The 15379-nt window shown below is 32.9% G+C and overlaps 1 long non-coding RNA gene across 1 annotated transcript in view; it reads left to right on the forward strand.

The window, feature by feature from the left end:
• The first annotated feature begins 12948 nt into the window (after positions 1 to 12948).
• The window catches only part of LOC118249743 (uncharacterized), a 93081-nt gene continuing 90650 nt past the window's right edge, over positions 12949 to 15379 (forward strand). Inside the window, exon 1 of the long non-coding RNA XR_004779197.2 lies at positions 12949 to 13095. This is a non-coding gene — a long non-coding RNA (uncharacterized LOC118249743). The remainder of the gene's footprint in view (positions 13096 to 15379) is intronic.

Below are 15379 nucleotides of genomic sequence, written 5' to 3' on the forward strand. Positions count from 1 at the left end.
ATCCATTCAAAAAAAATTAAAGGTAAAAAACAAAAACAAAACTGAGAACCCCCAGGAAATGGCTTAAGGGTTGCAATTAAAAATGATTTTCATCCTATCTTTTTGCATGGTTTAACAAAACTAATGTTTACTCATTTACAGCTCAGTAAGAGGATAATGTGCTTAATGAAAGAAAAATCTACTGACAGCCACGTTTATTGCCCTTCATTAGCATTGGTACTTAATTTAATATAGATCTGAATAGACATTAGGGAGCCTGCAGGAGGTTAAATGGTGAAAATGTAAAGAGATTATTGAATTTACTGTTTAGTTTCAGTGACATCAAACAGACATAATTAATTAAGCATATTCCACTAGTAAAAATAATCCAGAATGTAAGATTGGATTCATTAATATCATTGTTTTAAATTTTTTGGAAGTATAATCCATCAATATGGAATATCTACTTTACCATGCTTTATTAATTTTTAATTGTTCAGTGAGACCATTATTAACAATTCTCTTTTCTTCTCTTCTCATTCCTTTACCAATCTGGTAATTATGTTATATTTTTTACAAGGCGAAAACTATTTCTGAATCATTCACATTTTAAATGTGAATGTAAATTGTTTTCTTTTCACATGTTAAGATCATGAAGAGATTTTTGAGATTTCTGCAACAAATTTGTGACAACATTTTAGAACATTAACTTAAATAGAGTTCGGTATCAAATTGAAGATGCCAATGATTAGTTCAACTGGAATTTGTGATAAAGAACCTTTAATTGATGTAAGCTAATATATTATAAAAAGCAAAATTATTATTAGGATATGTATGTGTAGGTAGAAGCAATTACAGTGAAATGTCTACCATTATATGAAACAGTCCAATTTGTATAATCTTGGATTAGTAAAATGAGTGCTGTATTTTTTAAAATGTTAGGGACAGCAAAGAAGAAAATCAGAAGAGAAATAATTCAGCGAGTGAGCTTATTTTATATGGATATTATATATGTTATATATACTCTTTATGCTTTCGGGCATGCTTATTTTTCTTACGTACTTTCTTTAGATACGAATCTTTGGTTTTATTTTTCTACGTAATTTTTAAATAGCATTTGTCACCTTGGGAAGTATTATGAGACGTTAGCGTTAAATATTCCATTCTGAATTTCTCAATATTGAAACAATGACTGTTCTTTAATTCTTTCACATATATTAATATTACTTAATGCAGATAACATTTCAAAATATCTAGACAGTACTCATAACTGGCTATTAGCCTAAGAAAATGACTACTACGTATATCCATAAAAATCTAATATTAATTAGTAGAGCTTTTATTATCTAAGTCCTGTAATTAAAGGCATGTTTGCATATTTGTGGAGGTATTCATGGATGAAACTTATGTAAGTAAATCTGTGTCTTACATCATCAATTTTACATGTGATAAGCTGTTGTTGATAGCATGAAAATTATTGTGAGTATGATACAGATGATCCATTCACTAGAATGGCTATAGTGAATGACCTATATATTCAGTAAAAGGCACAAATCTTTGTATTTATTCTTGCAAAAGCGTGTGATAAAATTGCTATTTGTATTGTACAAATCACTGAAATAATGCTATTATTGTAGCATTTTTATATGGGTACCACTATAATTTGTTACTATAGTTTCTTCCTGCGTATATCTGAATGTTATGATAGATTTTCAAATTCATTAACTGAGTCTTTTTTTTCTTTCTCTCATTCTTCCTCTCATTTTCCTTTTCAAGCCAAGTTCAAAACAAAACTTCTGTGCTTTGTCTGCATATCTTTGGCTGTGTTTCATTGTGACATGCACTGCTGTTCTTTTAGCACCAAAATGTTGGCACATGTTACTGAAAATTTCACACCATCTCTTGCTGGATCAGCAAGCTTAACCTACCAAAATCTGGTGTTGTTGAATGGTTTTTGACTGATAATCAATCTTTTTGCTGCTCGACAGTTGTTGCTGGGACACAGACTAGAGCAGGTGGCAGATGTGCCTTGTCTTTTGAGAAAAGAAAGAGTAGGTGAGTTTGGGCACAAAGTAGCATATTGTGTGTCCATTAAAAGGGTAAGTATAACAGGAAAAAGTCACTGCTTTAAGTAGAAAAGACACCAATACCAAAAAATAGGCCTTTTAATACTCCTGTTTACAAGTTTAATAGAACTAGAAAATGACAGTTAATAACGTAGAATTCCATGTGCTCAAAAATCAGAACGGATGTTCATTAATTCTCTATATGACATTCCATAGTACTTTTTTTGCTTATATTTTTCTTATTTGTACATATATGGTAATATGGGTCAAAAATATATATACTTTAAATTAGTTTCAATATATTGAAGATAGATTTTAGAGATGTAGGAGTATACATAGGGGAATACAGTATGTATTTTATATTTTCTTTCTTCAGCCCAAGACTGGGAATACAGCATGGAGTAGTATGACTTGTCAGTATAAACATACTGATTGCTGCATTTAAATTCTTAACACATATATAACAAGGTCAAACAGCAGTATCAAATCCTTTTGCGTGGGAATGGGAGATCAGTGATAAATTGTAAAGTCCCAGCCCTGCAAATATGTACATGTGATCACATAGAAATGAGACTTTTTATGTATATAGTTACACATAAATATTTACAAGGTATTTACAACCTTTGTTGAAATCTGTATTTCAAATACTGAACCAGTCACAATGTGGTGGTTCAAGAGTATAACGTCTTGTGTGTACCTTCATTGCTTCAAGTGGTATAAATACCTGGATAAATTGACATTCCCAGAGACGTTGATAGCTTCGTCCAGCTTATTTGGATTTATTCACTTTCTCATCTTTCTGATATATTAAATTGACATTTGGGTGAAGTTAATGAGGATACAGAGATAATTTGTTAAATTTTGTCATCTGAGATAAAAAAAATTAAAGCTGTCACTTTTTTTGATTTAATTATCAATCTTTATAATAAGTACATGTGACATATCAGTTAAGGTCTTATTCCAATAGAAGTTTAGTAAACAAGAAGGTACCAAGTCTCAAGCATTTAAAACGTATTTGGGGGGGACTATTGTGAACTAGTAGGTTGCAGAACTGTGCCAAAGATGTAATGTAGTATGTTGTTCTTCCATATAATTTATATATAGTGAAGGTCAATGATCATGTTTGTTCATTGGAAATATATGGAATATCATGTACTTGAGTGTTTGTTTGCAGACAATTGTATATCTAACAGTTACTGAACTTGAAAAAATATTGGTTGTTCTTATTTCTTCTTTTTAATTCCTCTTGTTTATCCTGTCAGTTCTTATAGTACTCCCACACCTCTTTGTAATTGAATTTCAGGTGTCTCAGCAGTGTACAGCTTCGTTTTTTCTTAGCTAGCAATTTCTTAAACTGAAACTAAGTTCTTTCAATTGAATTTAATTCATTTAAATTAGCATTTAGCAACCTTGAGTGATAAAATAATTACTTGGCTATTGTTCTTTCCTAAAGGGTTTGTGCATTTAATCAGTCATGCTATTATGTAAACCATGGCCACTTGTAAGCTTCCATTCAATAATTTTTAAGTTTCTGTGTTAGCTGTTCAAGTTGATCATGCTTCAGAGTTACTAAGTGGGAGATAAAGGAGCTTTGGGTGATTGGTCAGTTATGGATTTAGACTGCAATACAAAACCATTATGTTCAGGTCTCATTCACTCTGTACTACTGAGAGTAACATCAGTGATTTCTGCAGGCGTCTTCAGAGTAGTGAAGTTAAGCATTTATATATTTATATGACTATACTGACTAGACCTTCACTGCCTATAATGGGAGTTAAGATGTGCAGATCACATATAGGTAATTTACATGTAGTAGACAGCTAATTTAGCTGTGTTAATCTTAAACTGAATCAGGTCCTAAAGATAGCATTTTGGCCAAAATACTTTTGTTGATATGCCATGTTCTTGTATTTTTTGTAAGTCATAGTGACAAGGCTTCTTTGCATGAAGCATGGTCCACTTTGCAGACCACATAGGCACTTCATCTGATTAATCCATTTTATTACCAGGGTGCAGAGTGTTGTTTATGACCAATCTTCAGGTCTCTTTCTATGGATCACCGTATTAAAGGAAGTGTTGTGTGTCCTGTGGTTTGTGCACCATAAGTGAAAAGGTACTCATGTTCTATTACACAGCTTGCTATGCTAGTTTGGTGGCTGGATTAAAGCACACTGTATCCTGTACTGTTCCTTTAAGAGTGTTGGAAAGCATGCTTCTATCGAATTTTTGTCCCAATATAGCAAAGTGAAAGAATCATTCTAGAACTATAACTTAAAAAAAATCAACAGTACAGTACATTTTATTTTAGGTATTGAGATTTTCTTGTCTCAAATTAAAATAAATTCACTATTATAGATTTTTAAAATTATTTTTATGAATATTTTTAAAATAGTGAAGAACTAAAATAGGTAGTGTATTCTATATTAATTTACTGCATGTAATAGTGGATGAGTGTACCTTTTATTTTCTATTCAACAGTAATTTTTATAAACATTTAAACCTTGTTTGGCATGATCTAACAATTCTGACATCGTGTTGCTACTGTCTATGAACACTAGATGTGGAAACAATTAGTAAATAAAAGTTCACATTTTTACTACTTTGCCTAAATATCTGTAATCCTCCCTTTAGATTTATAATTGTAAGATGTATATGTTTGCATTATTGTATGTTAAAAGTGAAACCAAACATAATAAGACTTTGTGTCTTTTATTGATATACTGTCAAAAAGGGGACATTAAAAAAGTAATTCATGTTTAGTGTTCTTAGTGCTGCATTTCAGGTTTGTATTTAAATGAAGAGAGAATTTTTTTTCTGTTTAAGAACACTTAGATGCCGTATGATCTACACCATTTAATAGTTTGCCAAGACAGGTTCCAATTGACAAGAATCTTTGTGAGTACATTTAAAATAAGACTTCCTTTTCTGTAAGGAGTAAGTGTCAGTTAAATGATTGATTCTCCCCATTCTGATTATTGATTAATTTGGAAATGTTTCACTTCCAAGCATAAAAATAATATAGTGCTTTTTCTTATCAATATGTAAAAACTGAAGTTGTCATGTTACATTTCATTTTCAGAAAAAAACACCTATGAGTTCCTACATTGTATTACAATTTTGCTTGTAATTACTGTATTATATACTATTATTTAAATGCATATGTACTGGAATTTTGATCTGAAAAAGGAATATGCTATATTTCTGTAAAATATTCCTAAAAGTTTATGTATGTCATCATATACTATGAGCTCAACTGACTTACAGGATAAGAAGATCTGAACAGTGATTTGTTTGTTGTAAGCTATAGAAGTTTGTTCTTGATTCATCATATATCAAAATGGAATTGGATACTTTACTTAGAAATTAGCTTGATCATATCACGGAGTCACAGAATCGTCTAGGTTGGAAGAGACCTCCAAGATGACCTAGTCCAACCTCTGACCTAACACTAACAAGTCCTCCACTAAACCGTATCCTTAAAGCTAGAATGGTAAAAACCCTGCTCATTGAGAGAGATGCCAGTAAAACAGAGATTATTCTTATTGATGGTTCAATAACCAAAATAAATGTTTGTTGTCAGGCTTTAACTTTATTTTCCAGACTTAGACTTTAATCTCCTGTGCATTAACCTTGGTGGATTCTTAAAGAAATATGAGAAGCCTTTGTGGCATACTTTAGCTTGATGACGTTACTGGTTTGTAAGTAAATTTTCCACCATGACAGGTTGACCAGACTGATTTCTTGGGGTGTACAATAAGCTTTATGGAATGAGGATGACAACTTAACTAGAAGTTGTAAATTGATAGCCAAAAGTGATAATATATGTGTGTGTTTGTGTGTGTGTGTGTGTACATATATATATATATATATATATACACACACACACAAACATATTGTGTGTGTGTGTATAAAAGTATTGTATGTACTATCTTTTTTATACAGACACACACACACACACACACACACACATACATACATATATATATATATATATATATATATATATATATATATGTATAAAACCAGGTAAGGTAAATTGGTCAGGACAGAAAAATCACCAAAGTGCTTAAAGTCAGCAATACTGTAATACAACAAGAATAATGCTATTTTCTAGACTGGAAAATTACTTTCCAAATTTAGTTTTAAAAATATATTTTGAATAAAAAGTGGAAGCAATAACGTAAAGCAAACAGAATGTAATTAAATGTGAAAAGTACAGCTCTGTTTAATCAGTAGTTGAATTTGACCTAAAACCTCCCCAGAGGTATCCCAGAAGACAGATCCAGTGTAAATTGAGACATCCTTATGTGTACAAAGAACCAGGACTTGTAATAAAGTTTTGTCCATACCTTTCACATAACATCAGCTAACGATCTTGGCCTGTAGAACCTTTGTCTTAGTTCCTTTGTTTGCACTAATCAGGACTGTTAAGATGAAACATTCTTCAAGAAATGCAAAACATTGAGGTCTGTATCCCTGCTAATCTAGAGACTGCAGTAAGAATCTATTTAAAGTAATTTATAATTGAATCTCTGACCCTTGATATAACTCCCTCTAACAAAAATTGGTTGCCAGCTGTGCAGAATGGAGAAATCTTTCCAAATCCAGAATAAAACAGCCTTCCAAGCATTATCATGCTAATTCAGGAAATCTAGAAGTTCAAGGAAAAAAATGAGAGGAATGGTGACTAAGAGAAATTCTCTCACCTGTCTGCCAAACAGAAGAAAATTGTCTGCATTGTAAACTATCAATCTAGTAATTGAATTTTGGGCTAAGACAGAGACAAAGAGCCTTAACCCTTCATCCAGTCTCTAAATGTTTTTAGCATGATATGTTGTTGATGCAGTCTCTTAAGGGCTCCTTATTTATTCTGTTTCGCATTTACGCTTGCTTAATTCCCCAAATAATTTCAGCTTTACTTGAGTGTAAATAAGGGAAGAATTCATATGAAATGACATTATTTTAAACTAGCACCACCAAATGTTGGATTTCTTGAAACAATTTTCATTGCTTCTGGACTGTTCAAGTATAATCACAGGAACTTTTGCTTAACTTTTAATATTGATTCCATGTTTATCTTGTAAGATTTGTATTAGCAGTTTTAATTGCTAATCGTATGTATATTTTCAGTTATTTCACAAAGCAAAATGTACATTCATTTTTCAAGATAATTTAATTTGATTTTTGTAGATTTCAGATTTCTGTCACACAAAACATGGTGGAAAACATTCATCATTCATTGATGAAGCTAAATTTATATTTGTGCTTTGGAAAAAGTGTGTAAAAGTATTTTCACAACCTGGGGGTCTTTACTAGTTTAAATGGACACTAATACCATGACCTCTTTTAACGAAGAGTTCACAGAAAACTTCAGGGCAAGGGGATGAAATATTTGATTGGCAGAAAAGATGGGATGTTTGTAATTTTAATCAAATTTAGAATTAAGACATACTTCAAATAATATGTCAGACTTGTGTTAGTGAGTTTAAAATTTAATGACAACTGCTGTCATTATTAGTTAAATATAGCAATTGTGCCTGTGGTAATAAATGATGACACTTCAGAACATGTAGAAACAACAAAACTCTCAAGTATTTAAAGAAAAGGGAGTGACTGTAAACTTACCTAAACACAGGAATGTGACCTGGGCATAATATATTTCCCAAGTACAGAGGCATCTGTAATTTGAACAAAAGATGTAATTGGATGCAACTTTACATGTTGTTACTACTAGAATGTTTTATATTTTAGGAAACTTGGGCGTTCATTCTTATTCCATAAATATATTTTAGAGAATTTTGTATTTATTACATTAAAACAATTGTATTAGTAAGATGAATTGCAGATTCACTTCTCCATTACCCTCCCTTTAAAATGTACCACTCAATTTTCAGAATTTTATAAAATGTTAGCAAAGAAAATGATGTCCTTTTTTAATAGATTAAAATATTTTTTTTGCAGACTAAGTTTTTTATTCATGAGGTTGTCAAAGTTGTATTGGGTATCTGTTAGTATTTATTTCTGTCAAGGTGAGAGGAAAGGGAAAGAAGTTAAAGTAAGATGTGTGTGTATATATAAATAATAAAGTACATAGCATAAAATATTGCCGTATTTGGAATACCATTTGGTAGTCCCTTTAAGCCTATAAGTCTATTCCGTTTTATTATAATTTGAAGAAAGTTTCTTATAACTCTGTAAATCTTGTTATGCAATGATGGTATAAAGTGATCATGAATGAAGGAGATAGGTGTTGGGAAGACAAGAAAACTGAATTAGTGTATTTTGAAATAAGTTCATTGTAATAGGAAATATATGTAACATAAACCTGGATTTAGACCATGAATGGTCTGGGCAGTACTTAGGGAATTTCAGATTAAAATTTATGTGCTTTAGGAATCTATATTTGTTATTCTGAAAGTGGTATTCTTCATACTTATTAGCAAGCTTCTATGTCATCATATCATTAAGAAGCCTTTTGCTGCAGGAAGGGATTCCATGGCATAAGAATTTTTGAACTGTAACTCTGCCATCTTGAGATGATTAAAGATTTGCAACCACTTTAACTAGTAGTAGCAGTGATACCGGGTGTTTTGGCAGAGTTACTACTATTTAGGTAATATATTCTGCTTGTCCACAGTTCTAACTGTAATTTTAATTTGCTGAGTTCTGTAGTTCCACTTTCTGTAGTGAATTGTTTGCAGGGTTGCTGATCTTGTTTATACCATTTCAACAGCTAACATTAAGCATAATACCAATCATATAAATTATTTTTTGAAAATTATGGTACATTCTGGCATTAAAATATATGTAAATTATGTGTAGAAAAAGCTAGATTAAGATTTGTAAATTTGCAGTATCAAGTGCTTAGTGGTTAGGACCTAACAAATTAAGGTATATTATGGTTGGCAGTAGCTTTTACAACTATTTGCTGCACAGTGGCAGATTACTGAGAACTACAGAATAATTTAGATTGAAAGGGACCCCTGCAGGTCATCTGGTGCAGTCTGCTCAAAGCAGGGCTAACTTCAACAGTAGGACAGATTGCTGGGGGCATTGTCCAGTCAAGTTTTGAAAATTTCCAAAGATGGAAATTCCTCTACCTCTCTGGGCAAGCCATTCCACTGCTTAATTACTGTGATTTATTTCCCCTTATATTTAGTTAAATTTTCCCATGCTGCAGCTGTGACTGCTTTCTCATGTACTTTTATTGTTCCCCTGCAAGAAGCCTATCTCTTTTCTCTTTTCTATATCTGTATAGAAGATTCCTGGTTTGTGAGTCCCAAAAGATAACTGCCAAGCTTCTCAGATCAGATAGGATCATGGTGGCTTAAGGGCGTGCAGCAACATTAGTGTTCAGACAATTCCAGGTAGAAAAAGTAATTTGTTGAAAATAAGGGACCACAAAGACACTCAAGTGCCTAATTTTATGTCTACATGGTTCTGAAGTGGCAGAAGTATATTAATTGCCTTGTAGTGCCTGCCCTCTCTGTACGTAACAACCACATTAACATCTTGTTCAGTCAAGGCTGGGAAGAAATGGTCATGTTTAGCATTTTTTGGCCATTGAGATTCCCAGAAGGCTTATTCCTATTGTGCTTGAAGCCTCCTCGCAGGCTTATACTGTAGAATATAGACAAGCTTGTCTTTCAGAGCAATTCTCCAGCCAGCCTTAAGGGATATTGTAGATGTAACCTTAAAGGGTAGGCAAATTTTTTCTTCATCACATTCTTTGGCTTAAGCAGATGTAATCTTCTTAAATTTGCCTGAAGGCATCTACTAGCTCTTATCATTCAATGCCAAGCAATCTCTATGTTTCACCTTCTGTCATCTTTCATTATAATCTAAATCAGCTGCCACTTCTTTTCCAAGTACTGCTCTGCACAGGAAGAAATTAAACTACACTTAGTTTCGATACCTAAACAGAAAAACATTCTTTTGCTGTTATCCCAGCCAACTTGTAACACTTGCTTGGATATGAAATAGCATATAATGTGTGTCCAATAACTATATAAATTAATACCCTATCAAATTTAATCATGGGACAGTCTTAGATTAAACTTTTCAATGCATGTTAGAACTCCCTCATCCAAGGCTGGGCCGTCTGCAAATTCTGTGAAAACACACCTATTTGAAAAATTTGCAAATGATAGTCAATCCATGTTTTTACTCGCTGGTATTGCTTAGTTGAAATCTTAAGATCTGTTCCCCAATGTTAGTAGAGATGTTTTTCTCCCAGTAGGTAAACTGGTCTTGCAACCACCTCTTTATTCCAAAATCAGTTTTCTGGATAGGTCACATGTAGGTGTGATTCAAGATACGCTGTTCATGTGAATCTTTTTCATTACTACAGCCTCTTACCACTTGGAATGTGGATTGATGGAGGTACCAAGAGATAGTCAGGCTGTCCTATATGCTGTGTGGACAGAGTATCCTACATAGTTAACCAGAATAATCTTTTTACACAAGTGGGAGTATAAAGTAAAAAAATAATGTCCATAAGAAAAATGTCTTCACAAACTGTTGCTGTTCATGAAGTTTAAAAGTAACCTTTCTGTATGGGTAAGTGGTTTATACCCTTTGATGGCTGAACATGTCCTTTTACAGAGATGTTTATTTTAAGCTCTTCTGTGCAATCCTCTGCAAGTTTTTAAGGGTCCCATTTCTAAGACAGTAGCAAAAAATTCATGCTTCCTGCATGATTAACAAATCAATAATGATGAACACTTCCTAGTTGTTTAATAAAGACTGAAATGCACAGATTGTTAATGCTATTCAGTGAACTCTTCCTGCTTTTCTCGATCTAGCGTTGTTACTTTAAGCTGTTGGAGGTTAGAACCCAGTGTGTTCTGGTTTTATATATGCTATAAAAAAGGCTACTTGTACCCTAAGAGTCTGCTTAGTACAACTGGCATTGGCAAAGTCCTTTGATGCTGGAACCTGATCAATGACAGAGGGAATGTTTTGAGTTTTAGCAGCAGATTCCTAACAAGTTCGTATGATGTGCTCATGCCAAACTGGATTTCACAGCAACTACAGAATACCTTCCTGACAACTGCAAGTGCATGTGTGCTGTTTGAAAAATAAAATTAAAGCAAAGTTAAGAAATTTACAAGGAATAGGAAGAGCTCTGGAGAAAAGATCAGGAAAATGAAGTTACAACTTTTTAACACAGATCTAGAGCACATGAAAAACAGATCTGTGGGATGAAGCAGTTAGTACAAAGGAACTTCTGTCCATACTGCACACATTGTGAGAGATTTTACTGCGAGCTAACTCTTTTCTGTGCAGTGGACTTACGGAAGGGCTTTAGGTACACTTCTGGAGCACATCCATTGGTTTAGTTTCATGCAAAAAACATCAATTTGCATACTCTGAAACTGCTCTGTGAAGTGAATCAAAATACATTAAGTGGAAGCTATAGCTTCCTCGCTTAAAAATTGCAGTATTTGTTTGAACTAGAATGTTAATGTAGGTGTATCCTTGTGGAGGAAGACAAACTTCACAGTTCTGTAAATGCCTCAAAATTAAATTCAGTTACTTACTGAGAAGTAACTTTGATTACAAAGTTACCCCTACTAGCTTAATAGATTTATAAATAAACATTCTCAGTCGTGGTAAATTACTGTAGTTGAAATTAATTCAATAATGTTTGCTAATTTACATTCACTGAGGATCTGATCCATGGACTTTAGAATCTAGCGTGAACCTCTATAGGTTGACAGTCAATAAGGATATTTAATTGGTATACTAATCCATGGTTTAATGATTTTTTTTCACATTAATTGCCAATATCAATGTTGATGGCACAATAAATTATCTTTTTTCTCAGACCTTCAAATCACTATGTAAAGCCCAGCCGCTTATGTTTTTGTGGTTTAGAGAAGACACATCTATTAATGTAATCACTATATGCTTTGTATTTCATAATAAAGTAGCCTCATGATATAAAGATTTGTGACTTGAAACCAGTTTTTCAAAGGAGCTGTCATGTGTCTGCATAGTCTCACTGTAATAACAGCAGTATGAGGCTTACATTTTTGAAAAGGTGTGTATAGACACATCCCATTAACATCAATTGCAGTTACAAGTCTAAGGATCAGATTTTTAACTGAGCTAGTCATCTAACTCCCACTGATTTTAGTGACCTTACATTAGTAAATAATTTTTATAGACCTTCAGCCCCTAAGTTTTGAATATATTCAGCTCTAACCAAATTATCACCAGTACGATGATTATTGCCACAGTTTGGTCTATAGCTAGGTAGTTCCTGTTTATATTTTGCATGCAATGTACAATGATATTCTAAAGATTTAATTGTAACCGCATTTTGTGCAGAAGCGCTACACCGTTTAGAGGTCATTTTCAAGTGTTTGGAAAAGAAGAAAACTAACAGTTGAAGTGAAATAAAAATGTCATTTCTATGATGCAGTGTCAGATATGAAACTCAAGCAATGTACAAAAGGTTCAGGCTTAATTTTCCTGAAGCAGAAGAAATGAGAGGCATTTCATTTTTGTAGGTGAGAAGTGAAATGTTCCTCTCTGCTCACTGATAGAGGCATGCTAAGGTGAATTTTAATTATGACTAAATTGTGGTATTACTCTTTCATACCCTGAACATCTGTTCCCTTCAGGAATGATGATTTATGCAGGCTATCACTGCAGACAGCTTGCTACAGCTTATGTCACGGTTAGTAGGAAGCTGGTGGTAGTATTTCAGACAATACGAGCTCAAAGTGGAGGCAGGCCAGTGTGTATTTTTAAGGTAATAGGGAAAGGTGAACATGATGTGTCCGTTTTTAATTTTGAATTTTAATTTTGAAATATTGACTTTTTTTTTCTTTTTCTTTCAGACCATCTGTCATTAATGAGGAAAGTAACTTGGACAGTGAATGGCCTGGTTCTTCATAATGGTGTCAAGAAAAAGAAAACCAAATCTGTCATTTCCAACTGCATGTAAAAAATTGTTGAGAAGAAATCTGACAGATGTATAGTGTTTAAGAACTGCACAGGGCAGGATAACTATGTTGCATCACAAAATCAAATTGAAAAGGTAACCTTTGTTTATTAGCATGTCTATATGCACCTCCAGATTACCTTCATTGCTACCACTGATTTTTTGCTTTCATATAACTATAGATTATTCTTTAAAAAATCAACCAAAAACCCTTTAAATTACAAAGCTGTGGGATTCAACAGAACTGGGCTATTAAGTACATTCATGTTCCATAAGGAGAATTTTACCTCAGTGCACCTTTTCCCCTGATCACCCCCTTGCTCTTTAATCTGCTTGTTTTTGCCCAGTAGTCACCTTGCTTCAGATTATGCCTATTTCTTCTCCTAGTTTTGTGAGTGCTGTCTAACAATACATCTTATCTGAGGTTTTATTATCAATTAATGTTATTTTTAAGATTATCTGAGGTTTTATGTTTGAAAATATTATCTTTTATTTTTTAAAGAATTAATTATAAATATTCAGTAGCTAAAATATTTCTCTTAAAATCTATGGCACTGTAACCATGTAGCAACCTATTTTAAAGTTACACTATATGCAAGAATCTTTCTTCTTGTTTAGTACCTTCTTGGCAATTCAATAGGTTTTACAGCAATACGCTTTCTTTGTTGTCAGGTAAATCTATAACATTATATGTAATTGTCCTAAAACAAGTATGGCTCAAACTTTTTATCACCTCGTTTCTATTATTACTCTGTGATATATTTGAAATAAGTATTTAAAAATTATTTTTAGATACTTTTCAACATAAGTCTGATTGACAACATGAAATACTTTGCAAAGATTCCACTACATGTAAGGCATTTTGAATGCCTGGAGTATTTGAAATCCACTTTCTTTGAACTGTGTAATCCAGAGTTTTTCAAGTCTGTAGGACTATTACAATTTTAATACACAAAAATAATACCTGAGAGAACTGTGTCTCAGTTAAGGAAAGATCATTTATCTGTCTTCTAATATGGCTTGTGATACGTACCCCATATTTTGCAATATAAAACTAGTTTTGTTATTCTCAGCATTGGTGTTAAAATATATCAAGAAATTGCATGCAACTGAATAATAACACTTCTACGTTTGACATGATAAGGATAATCAAAATACAGAGATCCAATTTGTCTGTACATTTGAGCAAAATGGTTCAGCAGTGAATTTTGAACATCACAACAAATTAGTAGCATGAAAAAATGTTAATCAATCTTTGTCTATTTTTTTTTAATGGGGGTATTTTGCCATAGACCGTTATCTATGAGGCCTTAGAGATGTATGGACTGCTTGTAAAAGGTATCCAAAAGCAACAGAGGCCACAGTTTTGAGTACATTTCAAATCAGTGTGTTCCAGCACTATCGCTAGAAGAAGCAGTCCTGGCCACCACCATTTGTGCCCAATCATTGTAGCTCTTCTGCAGCTCCATTGACAGCACAAGGGTTTTGTTCCATCATTCAGTGAACCACATAGGGAGTTGATGTAGGTCAAAAATAAACCAGTTAAAATTGTCAATTTTAATCGGGAATAGTTTCTAGAATCTGGTTCACTGCACAGCCCCCTAAATGCGTTTGCCAGCACAAGAAAAAAGGTTGTATGGGAATGGAAAGAAACAAATGAGTCTGAAAGAGAAAAACTGTTGGGAAAATTCTAGCCTGTATTTACTGCTTGGTACGGGGGAAGGAGAACTAAAGCCAAAGAAAAAGTTATATGTTTATGTGCAATTCACATTTGCATTTTATCTGATCCTCCAATGAAAGATGAATGTATCAAAATACACACGTTTAAAATAAATTGAAAATCTATGTCTCTGGTATTCAATACAACAGTAAGTATGAAATAGAAATACTTTTAAATCTTCAGAATAGTATTTCATGCAGTCTAGTGATTTAAAAGGCAAACATATTTGTTGTTTATAAGTTGACAACAAAAACAAAAGACCATAAAATTGCAATACTGTGTTAGACTAGAATTTCATCTAGCCCAATATCCTGTCTTTTAGCGGATGTCTAAAGAAAAGTGGAAGAATAAAGGCAGTATACAGTACATATGGTGCATATGATGATAATTTCCTGTCATACCATCCTCATTTTGGACACCCCAAGTCATAGTGTAGTCAAATCAAAAAGAGTATTTCAGAAGCACATCATTTTCCCTTTCCTTGAAAGAAATAATATTTGTTATTTGACTGGGACATGAGTCTTTCCCTTTGCAGTTCTTTTGCAGTTTCATTCACCTAGCATGGTTAAAAAAAAGCAATTGAAATGTGTTGTGTTTTTTTTTTAAATATATAGTTAGCAAAATGCTCAGCAGATTGATCCTGCTTTGCAAAAAAAAAAA

Source organism: Cygnus atratus, chromosome 5 (genome assembly GCF_013377495.2).
Source record: "Cygnus atratus isolate AKBS03 ecotype Queensland, Australia chromosome 5, CAtr_DNAZoo_HiC_assembly, whole genome shotgun sequence".
Lineage (NCBI taxonomy): Eukaryota > Metazoa > Chordata > Aves > Anseriformes > Anatidae > Cygnus > Cygnus atratus.